Source organism: Eptatretus burgeri, chromosome 12 (genome assembly GCF_056783735.1).
Source record: "Eptatretus burgeri isolate ZD-2024b chromosome 12, Ebu_testis_v1, whole genome shotgun sequence".
Lineage (NCBI taxonomy): Eukaryota > Metazoa > Chordata > Myxini > Myxiniformes > Myxinidae > Eptatretus > Eptatretus burgeri.
Window position 1 is genome coordinate 93,424,017 of NC_140972.1, and position 14,643 is coordinate 93,438,659.

Consider the following 14,643-nt stretch of genomic DNA (forward strand, 5'->3'; position numbering starts at 1 on the left):
ATTTTATGAAATAGATTAAATGTGTGTTTGTTGGTTCGGAGATGTTTTCTATAATGTTTATATTTGTGATTACAAACATCGCAGTATGTTGTATTCACCATATTTATACAATAAATCTTTGCTCAAAGTAAAATTTTCTTGATGAAAATTTAGTTTATTTTACAGGTGAATCTGTGCTTGAAACCATTTTATCCTCCAACTTTTTCACTTAATAAATACAATGTTTCAAGACACAAAAGACAAGTTTCAATCAATCTCTTCATTTGTTAAAGATACTGAGAAATATGTCAAGGATGTAAAATTGAACAAAGATAAATATAACTATTGGATAAATCAATTATGGTAAATAATATGAGTTCTTCAATTTCCTTCAGTGGAAGGGCTTTTAGTATACCTGGTAGAACATCAATAAAAGTATCTCTAACAAAAGTTTCTCCTCTCCTTCTGGTAATATATTCAAAACGAGAAAAATCAATGAAACAAGAAAAAGTATCAAAAAACAAAAACCTTATAGATGAAGCTTGAGAAAGAAAAGATAAGACCATCTGTAATATGCAAGGAGAAATTTGTATTTTTTTCAACAACCCTAAAGATGTAAATCCTGATGAAATAAAGGATGTTAATATATCAGGTGAAATGACATTTCGTTCAATAGTAGTTAATGATCATTTAAAAATTACCTTTAATATAAAAAATGTTGTCGTTGAATCTGGTAATGAAAAAAAGTATATCGATATCGATGGTAATATTATTAAATATGAGTCAATATACAACTGAAAGTATAGATGAATTTCAGTTTAAGTAAAGTTTTACTTTATAAATATGCTAGACTTTCCTGATTCTCCATATGACAAATTTGAGAATTGTCCTGCGTGTGAAAGACGGGGATTAAACACAGAGTCAAAAGCCTATAAACAATGTATATTCTGTGATTATCTTCGAATTAATGATAATAAAAAATATAAAAAGGAAAATAATTCTTTTAGATTTACACCAAAAATGAATTACTTTACAAGATTGATTAGAGAAATGAATGTATAGTATGAGGGTGATAACACACCTTTCCTTACAAGGGAAGAAACTGAACGTATTAGAGAAATGTTCAAAGGATTGTTGTTATATATTATTCATGGATGTAATTTTCAGGGAAATATCAACACAAGATATTGTATAAATAAAATAATGGATTATCTTGAAATTAAACCTGAACTTAGGATAAAATATAGAGTTTCTAAAAAAGCCAATAATAAATTAAATAACCTGTTTTCCAAACATATAAATGAATGATTTTTTACCCATTTGGGAAAATAAGATAAAATTTAACAACCATAAAATCTCCCAAATTCATTAAGATGTCTCATAGTTGGTTCAAGTGGATGTGGAAAAACCTGCTTCCTTTTAAAGATGCTCCTCACTCCCAACTTTTTAGATTATGATAATTTAATAATTTTCACAAAGTCGAGTTTTCAACCAGAGTATCAACTACTCTCACAAGGTTTTAATGCTGGTCTTCAAAAAGAAGATATAATCGGTTTATTTAAACGTCAAAAAAACCTAAATGATTATAACATTGAAGATATAATTCAACTATTTTGTGATACACAGAGATGTAAAAAGAAATCAAATCCGATAACTTGTATTCTTAGTGATAATACGGATGATATACCGTCTCCCCAAGATTTGGATAAATCAAAAAAGAACCTCATATCTTTGATGATTGTGTTAATGAGAGAAACCAAACGGTAATGGACAGCTACTACACAAGAGGGAGACATTCTTCTTGTAATTGTATTTATCTTAGTCAATCGTACTTTCAACTTCCTCGTCGTTCCATCAGAAACAATGCTAATACTTTTATTTTATTCAAGTTAAATTCAATAGATATCAATAATTTTTGGAGAGATAATTGTTCTACATTATGTAGTAAAAAGAAATTTGAGGATTACATGAAGCACACGACTGAAAAATATAAATATATTGTTGTGAAACAAGATGAGATATTAAGGGATATATTTTTTGTTTTATAAACAATTACATATATAAATGACAACTATTATTGTAAATCTTGTGGGTAAATCTGCTTCTGGAAAAAACTTTCATAAATCAAGGTTCTTGTGTAGTACAAATGAGAATATTGTAAATTTACTTAAAAAACACCCCGTGATATGCATTGTATCAACAACAACTAGAGCAATAAGACCTGGTGAAGTAAAAGGTGAAGATTATCACTATATTTCAGTGGAGGAACATATGCGATTGAGGAATGAAGGTCAAATATTTGAGGAGGTTTCTCTTGGTACAACAAAATATTCACATTGTAAGAGTGAGTTAAGGAAACTAAAATCTGGTGGTCTTGGGATATTAGAAACTAATCCAGAAGGAACGAGACAAATTATTAAACATCTGAGCGGAGTGAAGATTTTATCATTCGGTTTTGATGTTGATGAAGAAACTCAACGCAAACGTATGAAAAGCAGAGATGCAAGTATTAGTGAAGAAGAAATTACAACTCGCATTAATGTTAATAAAGAATTTGATGAAATATTTAAAGAAAACGATTTATTTGAACACATCTACTTGAATGATGAAGAAAAGGAAAATTTCCCTGTTGATCTTTACAATTCATTAAATGATATTTTACAATAAATAAATGGATGCAAAAGAAAGAGCAAGAAGATTTAAGGAACATCAAGAGTTGGTTTCAAAAGTTGTAAAACAACAGGAAGACATAAAGAAGAAATGCAGACAGAAACTAACGGGCGAAGAAGCATTTGAAAGAAAGCAAGAGAAATTTTTTAAACCACTTTTAAAAACTTCCCAAGAAAAAATGAAAGATATTTCCACAGTTCCCACAGTAGAATATACTCCTAAAAAACTTAAAATGTTAAAAGATTTTGATCAAATGACGGAGGAAGAATTAGAGCATTTAGGAGAATTAGAATATGATGATGAAGGTTTATTTCAACAACTGGAAGAGATTAATCGACCCCCTGATTATATTGTGAATGCTCTTCAAAACAATGAATATTCAGCGGATTCAAAAACCAAAGCAGGACTCATTCCAACAGAACAACCAGCAATATTTCATCTTGTTCAAGAAAAGGTATTGATATTTAATGATGAATTAAGGTTCTTGGGTTCTGCTCAACCCCCTGTTAAACTAACTCCGAGATTAATGTTTCTTCTCACAAAAGATGGAAGACAAGGTTCAACTGTGAGGGATGAATCAAAGTATATTGATAAACCATTGGATATGAAAAATAATGATGATAGAGTATATATTGATCTGCTGAACACTCTAAATTATAGGGTTAGTATTTCTAGTAAAAGTAGGAAAAATGAGAAGGAGAAACACATTATTCAGGCTTTAAGTATCCTTGGTTCAGGTATTAGTTTTCTTCCAAATGACCCATCGCAATTCGTTAATAGACTGTTATTGTTGTTAGGTAGTAAGAAGGCTGGAAATAACAATTGTTTTAATAAAGCATCAGCCATTTTAGACCAGTTGATGAACATGAAAATAATTAATAAATCTCAATATAAAGACATTTTATCTCATATTAAATAAGATGAGAAGCACATTCCTGAGTTTTAATTTCACAACAAGCGACCACACATCTTCATTCCCAGACCCACTACAACTTGACCCAACAAAAGAATATGAGGCATCTTTATTGTCCATGGAAACTTATAATACCTTATTTAATATAACCGAGAAAAATGACAAGTTTAGTTATAATCCCGGAAGTGGATACAAAACGATAACAGTCTCACCCGGAGCATATGAGATTTCTCAAATATCTTCCGAAATTGCTCGTCTTATGAAAGAACAGGGTGATGAACCAAAAAATATTGTTATAGACATTCAAAAACATACTTCAAAATCAACGATTAAAGTTAAAAATAACTACAAGGTTGATTTCACAATTGATAATTCATTTAGAGAGTTATTGGGTTTCTCCTCAAAAAATATTTAAACTAATGGGACGTTTTACAGTGATAATGTCATTCAAATATCCTCAGGAATAAATTCGGTGTTAATTCACTGTGATTTGATTGATGGTGCTTATAATGATGGAAAAAAAACAAATACAATATTTTCATTCAGCGCATACTCAACCCCAATTGGTTATAAATTCAATATGGAACCTAAAAATTTGGTTTATCTCCCTGTGTCAGGAAAAACCATACACAGAGTAAATTTTAGGATAACCAACCAAGATAATCGTATGATTTCTTTTAATGGAGAAGTTATATCCATCAGAATTCACCTACGTGAAGTTTTCCAATAAATAAATACGATGGTTATTGTGAGGAAACACGAGTTGGGAAAATATAAAATAATTACAGGGGATGGGATGTTCCTTTCCCCATACTACAAGGGTGAAAGTATGTATCTTGGTAGAGGATACTATAAACCTAAGAGACAAAGGGGTGTTGGACATCAATTTAGAGGAGATGAGATAATTGATACTCTCATGGGTATTGGTTCAACTATTCTAAAACATAAAGATCTAATTGGTTCAACTGCTTCTGCTGTGGGAAATGTAGCAGGTGCTGTAAAGAGCATAAAAGATGCCCAGAAGGAATCTCATAAATTACAAGCAATAAAAGAAATTAAGAAAGGCAAAACTCAGTTGTCCCCCCAAGAACGACAGAAAATAATTCGAATACTTGGATCAGGGTTTCAAAAGTTTTAACATCTTTTTTTCCTAAATAAATACAAGTATGGAAGCAATTGATAGTATCTCTGATTTGGATGATACTATTATTATCTCAAACTCCACTAAAAAAGAAGATTACTTCAAGGTAAATGCAATAACTGGAACAGACTGGAATACGAATGGTACAAAAAGTTTTGAAATAAATAATCAACAAACCTATTTGAATCTCTCCGAAAGTTTCTTGTTGTGTAAATTTAAATTCACTAAAGCTGGGAATAACACAAACGCTACACTTGTCAATGATTTCTTCTGGAAAATGTTTGATAGTGTGCGTTTGTATATTGGAACACAAGAAGTTGAAGCGGTTGATTATGTCTCTGCTGTATCTGAAATGATGAAATTTACACTCTATACATTCAGTGAAAGAATGGGAAAGGGGTCTGTCGAAGGTTTTATTCCTGATATGTCAATGGGAACAAACACAGACCCTGGATATACTCAAAGGAAAGGAATGTATAATGATGATACAAAAGCAGAAAATAGTTTTACTGTGGCAGTTCCTCTTAAAGGTATATTTGGATTTTGTGATCATGATAAAGTTCTGTATGGTCTTAAAATTAGATTTCAACTACAAAGGAATGATAATGAAAATAGATTGCTTTTTGGTGTTGGTAGTGCTTTTGGTGAACAGAATAAATTTGTAATTGAGGAAATGAGTTGGTAGATCAGTGAATATACTCCTAATCTTAAAAGAGAAGAGATGTTGAATAGAAGACTTAACTCAAAGAAACCACTCAGTGTATCATACCTCAAAAGAAGATGTCAACACGTGAAACTCAACCAAACTACTTACACGTGGAATTTGGGTGTTCTGGAAGGAAAGCCACGATATCTGTGGATCATTTTTAAAAAGCCAGATGGTGATACTGCGACTGATAAGAATAATGCATTGAGTGATAATGCTAAGGTGAAACAACTTCGCGTTTCTCTAGATGGAAAAAAATTAAAATTAAAAATTAAAAAAAAAAAAAAATTAAAAAAAAAAAATTAATTGGGAAAAAAAAATGATTTTGCTGAAGCATACAAGTCTTACCAAAAGGTGTGTGAAAGTAATGGAAATAAAGAACCTATTTTGGATATGACAGCATTTAAAAGTTTGTATACAATCTATGCGTTTGACCTGAGCGCTCAAAAGGAAACTATAAAGTCTAATCGAGTGGATACTTCCCTATACATTGAAAGAGGAGAGAGTGAAGAAGTTGATACATATTGTTTGCTTTTGGAAGAAACAGAATTACAGATTAATGCAGATAATGGTGTGATGATTAGTCTCACATAATTTTTTGTTAAATAAATGAGTGGCAAAGTACCAACTGGGGTATATGTTAATCAAATCAATCTTCATAAAATATCATCTTGTGTTCAAAATCAAAAGCCTTGTACGATTAACGTTAATACAATTCAGAGAAAAGGAGCAGTAAGAATTGATGTTTTGCTTCCAAGAGAACAGGTTAAAATCTTGAATGACACTGGCTCACTTAAAATTAAAATGACAAAACCAATGTTGAAAAAATATTCAATAAGAGAGACGAGTGGAGGATTTCTCCCTTTTCTAATTCCTTTATTTGCTGGTTTAAGTGCGGTTGGAGCATTGACGGGTGGTATTTCAACAGCGGTGAAAACTGCCAACGAAAGGAAGGCTCAACTCCAGGCTCAAAAAGAATTGGAAAGACATAACAAAGAGTTGGAGAAACAAATTAGTGGAAGTGGTGTAATTGTAGATTTTGCTGAAAAACTTGAAGGTCTGCCTGATAAAGCGAGATTGTTAGTTGGAGATATGCTTTCTTCTATAGCACAAGCAGGTGTAAAATTAACGAAAAGAGGTAATGGATTATATCTTTCTAATAAATAAATGAGCATTGATGAGTGGTTTAAAGAATTTGGAAAGAATACAACATCAAATTTACAACTTGTCAAATATTGTAAGAAATTAAAAATTCATCATGTGGTTATTTGTATGAGAGATGAATTAACAAATGTGCCGAAACATACAAAGAATATTATTGTGAACTTAGAAGATAATAATGGGAACGGTTCTCATTGGGTTTGTATTTTTAATAGTCAAGACAAATATTATTTTGATAGTTTTGGTCTTCCACCACCTGTTGAAGTCATAAAATTCTTACAGAATGGTGTTTATCAAACATTTCAAGTCCAAGAATTAAATTCCAAGTGTTGTGGTCAATTATGTCTATATGTGTTATTTCAACTCAACAAAAATAAAAAATTTTATATTATTTTTAATCTAATATAAATGACTTATGTTGGTAAAGATGGTTCTATCTTTGGTGTATCTCAAGAACTGGATATTGATTTATCAAATTATTACACAAAGGCACAGGCTGAACGACATAAATATAATATAACCAAAAATATTAACATGAAAAATGCTTATAAATTAAAGAATTATCCAAGCCCGACTGACGCGAATGACTTGGTGAGATTAAGCGATTTATCACAATATATATATATATATCCTTAAATAAAACGGCCGTGTATTCCAAAGATACAGAAGTGTTGATATTATCTCCAGGTCATACAGAATTCACAGTTCGAATTAAAATAAATTTTTATGAAGAAGGGCATATCGTTTGTATGAGAATAGAACAATGGGGGTATGATATGAATGATTTAGGGTATAATTGGTCATTTAAAATTAACCTCGAAGACCTGGAACAATTAAATCAGTCTCGTAAGGAAGAATATTATCCACTTGGTATCGAGAATGAGTTTTGTGGGGCCACGATTAGTAAACAACAAATAAAATTATTTAATCAGGGTAAATATAATAATGGTTTTGCCCTTGTTTGTATCATGAAAACAGAAAAAAATAGGATTATATATAATAAATAAGGAAATACAAAATTATTTAACTATGGGAAGATGGGGAGGTGTTTCGTACCATAAAATTATTCTAACATATATTTCTAATACATAAATGACAGCAAGAAGGCTTCAAGAAAATTATCATTTCTGTGTCCAAGCATACCTTCAAGAAAAGGGTATTCGGTATTTTAATAAATATGTTCTACAACATAAGAATGAGGTATTTTCAATAAAAGATTGGCATTATGCTGATGTTGAGAAACCGACAACTTTAGATTTAATTAGAATGTTAAATAATGAAAAAATTATAAAGTTAAGAAAAGGTAAGGCTCTTTTAGAAATTCAAAAGAAATTTTATTGGTTTCCTGTTGTAAAAAAATTATTTTGGATACAGGAATAACAAGAAATCCTGATGAATATATGTATGATATTCTATGGGGTGTAAGCGATTCAAGAATAATAAGGGATGAGGAAGGAGTTGAAGAAGAGAGGGAAGAGAAGGAAAAGGAGAAGAGAGAGAAGGAGGAGAGGGAGAAGAAAGAGAAGGAGGAAAAGGAGAAGAGAGAGAAGGAGGAGAGGGAGAAAAAAGAGAAGGAGGAGAGGGAGGAGAGAGAGAAGGAGAGGGAGGAGAGAGAGAAGGAGAGGGAGGAAAGAGCGAGACAAAATAAATATCAAAATATGGAAACCAGTGAGATTAAAAAAAGATTGATGGTATTACAGAAAATAACTCAACCCACCGAGGAGGAAAACAAAGAATTGACAAGTCTATTTGAAATATTTTCTGCAAGACTATTGACATCGACAAGATATTCATTTTAATTCAAGTTTTTCATTTTTATTTCTTTTCTTAAATAAATGGAGGAGAGAGTGAAGGCATTTCTAAGGATTCTTTATGTTTTAAAAATTAAGATTCAAATGTGCATGTTGGAAACTAAAAAGGTTTTTGCACTCTGCAGGAATTTTTCACAGAAATAAATGAGTTATTGTCTCAAATGTAAAAAGAAAACTAATACTAAAAATATTTCATATATTAAAAGTAAAAATAACAGGGTTATACAAAAAGGTATATGTTCGGTGTGTGGTTCAAAAAAAAATCAATTTATCGCCAAACACAAACAAGGAGGAGATATACAAAAGTTTTTATCAGGAAGTAAATTTACAACCACTAGAATACCAGGGGAATTACATCTTCCAGAGTATTCTTTCTGTAGTCCAGGCACAAACTTGGATAAAAGATTAGATGAGGCAGACAATCCTAAATCATGGAGTAAACCCATCAATAGAGTTGATGAAGTATGCATGAGACACGATATTGATTATGGGAATACCACAACGTTGGAAGAAAAGCATGAAGCTGATAGAGAAATGTTGTATAATTTGTCTCTGATGCAAAATCCAACCTTGAGAGAAAAAGTTGATCGGTTCATTGTGAAGAAGATCTTCTTCTTCCTTCGGCTGCTCCCATTAGGGGTCGCCACAGCGGATCATCCATATGATCCGCATAGTGATTTGGCACATGTTTTACGTCGGATGCCCTTCCTGACGCAACCCTGGTCGCCTCTTACGACACAGGGATATGGTACACCTATTTAACCGGGGTATACACCGGCCCAGTATACTGGTACTCATTTCGCCGACCTCGGAAGGATGACAGGCTGAGTCAACCCCTTGGTGTATTAATTCAGTGGCCCAACGGGGCTTGAACTCAGGACCTGTTGGATCCCAAGCCGCTGCCCTAACCACTGCGCCAACACCAGGCTCCGGTTCATTGTGAAGAAGATGATCGGTGCTAAATTGAAACTTGGACTTGGAAATTCAAAAAACTTATAGGCTCTAATGATGTCATTAAGACTGAAGAGCAATTAGCTGATGAATTACATAAACCAATATTCACAAAGTTTCAGAGAAGGAAAGTTTATTCCAAGGAAGTAGATTATATCTGGTCTGCTGATTTGATTGAACTCAATTATGATAAGGGGTACAAGTATGCTATAACCGTTATTGATTTGAGGAGTAGATACGCATGGGTTGTACCATTAAAAAACAAAACAGGTAATACTCTTCTGTTAGCCTTTCAACAGATATTTAATAAAAGTAAGAGAAAACCTAAAAAATTGTGGACTGATGAGAGTAGAGTTTTATAACAAGACATTTATGAATTTTCTAAAAAATAACAGTATTACATTATACAGTGCCTTTAATGAAGGGAAGGCAGTTGTTGTTGAATGTTTTAATCGTACCTTAAAAGAGAGATTATATAAAAAATTCACACAACTCGGTTCACAACAATGGTCATCTTTTATTCAGGATATTGTGGATAAGTATAATGACACGGTTCACATGTCAACAAATATGAAACCATCAGAAACATTTACAAAATTAAAATATGAAAAAGAGATTAATGTCAGAAAACCTAAGTTCAAAGTTGGTGATATCGTAAGAATATATAGGTGGAAATCTCATTTTGAAAAGGGTTATATTAAACGATGGACGAACGAACTTTTTAAAATTGTTGATGTAATAGATACGGTTCCTTGGACTTATAAGATATATGATTTGGAAGGGGAAGAGATTTTAGGTTCATTTTAGTCACAGGAATTACAAAATACAAAGATAAATTGAAATTTTTTGACTCCGCCCCTTTTTGACTCCGCCCACACAAAACCCACCCACATAAACCCCACCCCACACAAGCTCCACACAAACCCCACCCCACACAAACCCCACAAAAACCCCACCACACACAAACCCCCCACAAGCTCCACACAAGCTCCACACACACAAACCCCACACAAGCTCCACCCATATTCATCATATTCACATAATTAGTGATTAGTTAATTAGTACCATACACACAACATGTTTATTTAATTAAAAAATTATCCACCCATCCACACAAGCTCCACTCATCCACCCATCCACCCATCCATTTATCCACATAAGCCTCATCCACATTCACCCCTCCCACATAAACCCTGCCCACACAAGCCCCACCCACATAAACCCCTCCCACACAAGCTCCACCCACATAAACCCTGCCCACACAAACCCCACCGAAGCCCACCCACATAATCCCCACCGAAGCCCCGCCCACACAAGCCCCACCCACATAAACGCCCTCCCACAAGCCCCACCCACACACGCCCCGCCCACACAAGTCCCCACCGAAGCCCCGCCCACATAAACCCCACCCACACAAGCCCCGCCCACACACGCCCCGCCCACACAAGCCCTGCCCACACACGCCCCGCCCACACAAGCCCCGCCCACATAAACCCCACCTACACAAGCCCCACCCCCTCATCCCCCCTGTGCGCCCCCACCTTTGACCCACCACCTCCCTCATCCCACCCCCACCCTTCCCCACACACACATGGGGAGGGGAGGGGTGGGATGAGGGGGTGATGGGTCGTTGGGGGAGCGCACCCACCCCCCCTCCCTCCCTCTCCTTCATGTCTTGATCCTTTTTTTGAAATTCAAAATCAAGTAATTGTAAACAAAACAAATATAATTAATCAAAATTGAAAATATTAAATATTCATTTGCGAGAATGTATAATCTTTCCCAGCAATCTTCTTCAGATGTCTTGTGATTTCGAAACTCAGACACCATATTCTGTTTTGAAACAAAAAGTGGATAATAATTAGGTTTTATAAAGATAATTACATGGTAATATGAGTAAGCCTGGTGTTGGTTCTAAGTTCAAGCCTCGTTGACCACTGAATTAACACACCAGGAGGCCGACTCAGCCTGTCATCCTTCCAAGGCCAATAAAATGAATTCCAGTGTACTGGTAAAATCGCGTCCAAACTAATGATGCAACCAACATAAGGCGACATTCCAAAGAAAGAGAGTGATATTAATAAAAGAATAAATAAACAAATAACTAAATAATAATTCAGAAACATTTACCTCCAGAAAATCATGTGTTGTACCAGATTGCTTCAACAGCTGATGTTGTGTGATCGAGCTGAAAAAAAAAAAAAATAATGAGTCAAGGGTATCGATGGAGAGACAGACAGAGAGAGGTAGGTAGAAAGACAGACAGAGAGAGATACAAAGAGACAGACAGGGAGAGATAGAGAGACACACACACGCACACACACACACACACACACACACACACACACACACACACACACACACACACACACACACACACGTGTCTCACCATTGGTTTAATTCATTCGAGATCAGAGGCCGTGATCAGACTTCGTACCAGTCATTATAAATGTTTTTCAATTCTCTTCTAAAATCATTGACCTCTTCAATAAGAGCATTCATTTGATGCACCTCATCGTGATATGTAAACTCCACTTCTTCCAAGGACCTGCCAGGAAAAAATATATATTTTCGCATTATCACGATTTAATTTATAATCAATTGCTTCATCGTTCAAAGAGGAAACCATACACAAACTTACCAACTTTGTGGTGAGCTGTTATCTTCATCGGAAGAGAGTGAGTCCATGTCTCAGTTTTTTTTTACCATTGGTACAAGATGGCAAAAAGATCAGAGGCCGTGATAAGACGTCGTGTCAGTCATTAAAAATGTTTTTCAATTCTCTTCTAAGATGATTGACCTCTTCAATAAGAGCATTAATTTCATGCACCTCGTCGTGATATGTAAACTGCTCTTCTTCCAAGGACCTGCTAAGAAAAAATATATATATATATATATATATATAGAAATATATATATATGTATATATATATATATATATATATATATATATATATATATATATATATATATATATATATATATATATATATATATATATATATATATCAGAATTATCACGATTTAATTTATAATCAATTGCTTCATCGTTCAAAGAGAAACCTATACACAGGCTTACCAACTTTGTGTTGAGCTGTTTTGTTCGCGGAAGAAAGATCGCTCATGTCTCAGTTGTAAAAATGAAAATCCCGTCTGGCAGAAACTTTGTCTGGCGAATCACTTATAAGGCAACGATGAGGAGATTGCTTAATCATTGGGTGTGGCCACAGGAAATGACGCTTCGGGCGAGACAGCTTGGAAAATAACTGGGCGATATATTCTCAAATTGTATGAATCATTTTTAAAACATACTTAAAATACCCTAAAATGGTTTTGATTAAACATGTTTAAAAGCCTGTTCGTGTTCTGAGATAAAATAGAAACACGAGGCCTTGTCTCACAGAATAGTTCCTATTTTTTCACAGCATGACTGTCCAAAAACACTTCCTCATTCACACAGCACGACCGTGTCAAAAAAAACACTTCCTCATTTTCATGACACGAACTGAAAACATTTGAAACAAAACTTTTTTTATGGCGTGGTTTATGCACAAAAATGATTTGCAACTCGGGCGGTGGCCAGATGAGATCATTAAGAGAAGTTTATCATTTCGTAATGGCACAAAAGGGGTATCTTAAAAAATATAAAGATTCAAATGTTTTGTTTTTCAATATTTTATATGGGGATTATTGTGCAAAGAAAATTAAACTATTGAAGGAATTTGAGAATGAACAAATCTTTATAGGTTCAATGAGTAAGCTAAACAATATGCATCGGTTATTTGATAAAAGGTGTCCCGAGGGTTAGACGTTTCGGATATTTCTTTCTAATCACCTTTAACAAATCACATTACCACTTTAGTACTTGAACAAATCTTTATCTTATTGCATGGATTATTTGAAAAAAAAAAAAAGTGGCCCCAGGTTAAAAGGGGAGACAAATAAATATACCTTGGGATAAAAAGGGGGTTTATTTTTAGGGAAAAAAAATATGAATCGCTGAAAATCCCCCATTCATTTACATGGGGAAAAGTGATCCAGAACCAGTATATTCACCCTACTAACCACCTTCACCACAACGACATCTCCTCGCCATCTCCTAAACCACATCTCCTCACACCATAACCAACAACGAACAGCATCGCCTCAGCTTCATCTCCATTGCGCCGCCATCTTTGCGCCAGCCACGGCGAGTTCCCCACGAATGGCATCGCCGCCGACAGACGCAGGGGTTCCCTGTTAGGACGGGGGCCAGTGATTTCCACAACGTCCGCGTGGGGCTGATGATCTCTGCAACGTCCGCTCTCTTCGCATGACTTGCGATCGGATCAAAAGATTAAAAGGGGCGGAGCCAGCGGGCGTCAGAGGTCGGAGGGGAGAGATCAAAACCTCGCCTCGCGGACTCCATATAAAGGCACGCAGAGATGCCAAGCGAGCAGTTGAAGTCAGAGTGCAGTTGAAGTCTGGAGTCGGTGTGGAGCTGAATAAGTCTGGGTTCACCATGGAGCTCGCTTGAAGAGAGTTAGTGGAGAGTCAGTCTGCGGCCTGTGAGGAGTTACGTGGCGAGCAGGCAGTCAGGATCGTCGCAGCGGAGCCTGGAGTGCAGCCTGCCGTGCCGTGCCGAACTGTGGGTCACTGGAGCGCAGCCGGAGAGGAGTCGGCAAACGGTCCGAGGTGATCGGGCCCCGGGACAGTCCGAACGATGCTGAGGAATGGACGGACTCTTAAGAGAGCATCAATTCTAAAAGAGCAATGGCCCGTTCGTTCCTCTGAGGCGTTGTCGACTAGGCCCGATCGACCGGGCCGCACGACGAGGCCTGGGCCGAGCCGCGGTCGCACCAGCTGCCGTGTGGATGGGACGTCGAGGAGCGCCCAGTGACTCACCACGAAGGTGACAGGTAACCAGCCCGGTCTCTCGGAGTTCCTGCGGTCTCCACAGCTCCGTGAATTATAAAGACCCAAGAGGTCCAGTCCTACCCCTTTCCTTTCCTGGGGTTTTTCTTTGAATGAATGTTGTGGTGCCGAGTCCGTTAAGTAGTAAACTGCTAAGTGATTGTGTAGAACGGTTGTAGTTCTTCTTCTTGTCGTGCTTTTGTTGATTGCATTGCTTTTGTTTGCCTTGAATAATTGCATGCATGTTTGCCTCGCCTAATTGCATACGTGCTATAATAATAAATGTCCTTGTGTGAATGTTGATCCGTTCGTTGTGTCCTTTCCCTCAATTGAACTGCCATAATTAAGTTCGGAATATAGTTGGTTGTTAATAACCGATAAGAGAATCGGGTCCGATTTTGTTAGGGTTAGTTAGACTT

The 14,643-nt window shown here is 35.5% G+C and overlaps 1 long non-coding RNA gene across 1 annotated transcript in view; it reads right to left on the reverse strand.

Annotated features, from left to right (window-relative positions):
• Positions 1 to 10,993: 10,993 nt before the first annotated feature.
• LOC147016152 (uncharacterized) overlaps positions 10,994 to 14,643 on the reverse strand; it is a 5,717-nt gene continuing 2,067 nt past the window's right edge. The window contains exons 1-3 of the long non-coding RNA XR_015050035.1: positions 12,411 to 14,643; positions 11,463 to 12,199; positions 10,994 to 11,165 (exon numbers count right to left, since the gene is read on the reverse strand). The exon at positions 12,411 to 14,643 is cut by the window's right edge and continues 2,067 nt beyond it. This is a non-coding gene — a long non-coding RNA (uncharacterized LOC147016152). The remainder of the gene's footprint in view (positions 11,166 to 11,462; positions 12,200 to 12,410) is intronic.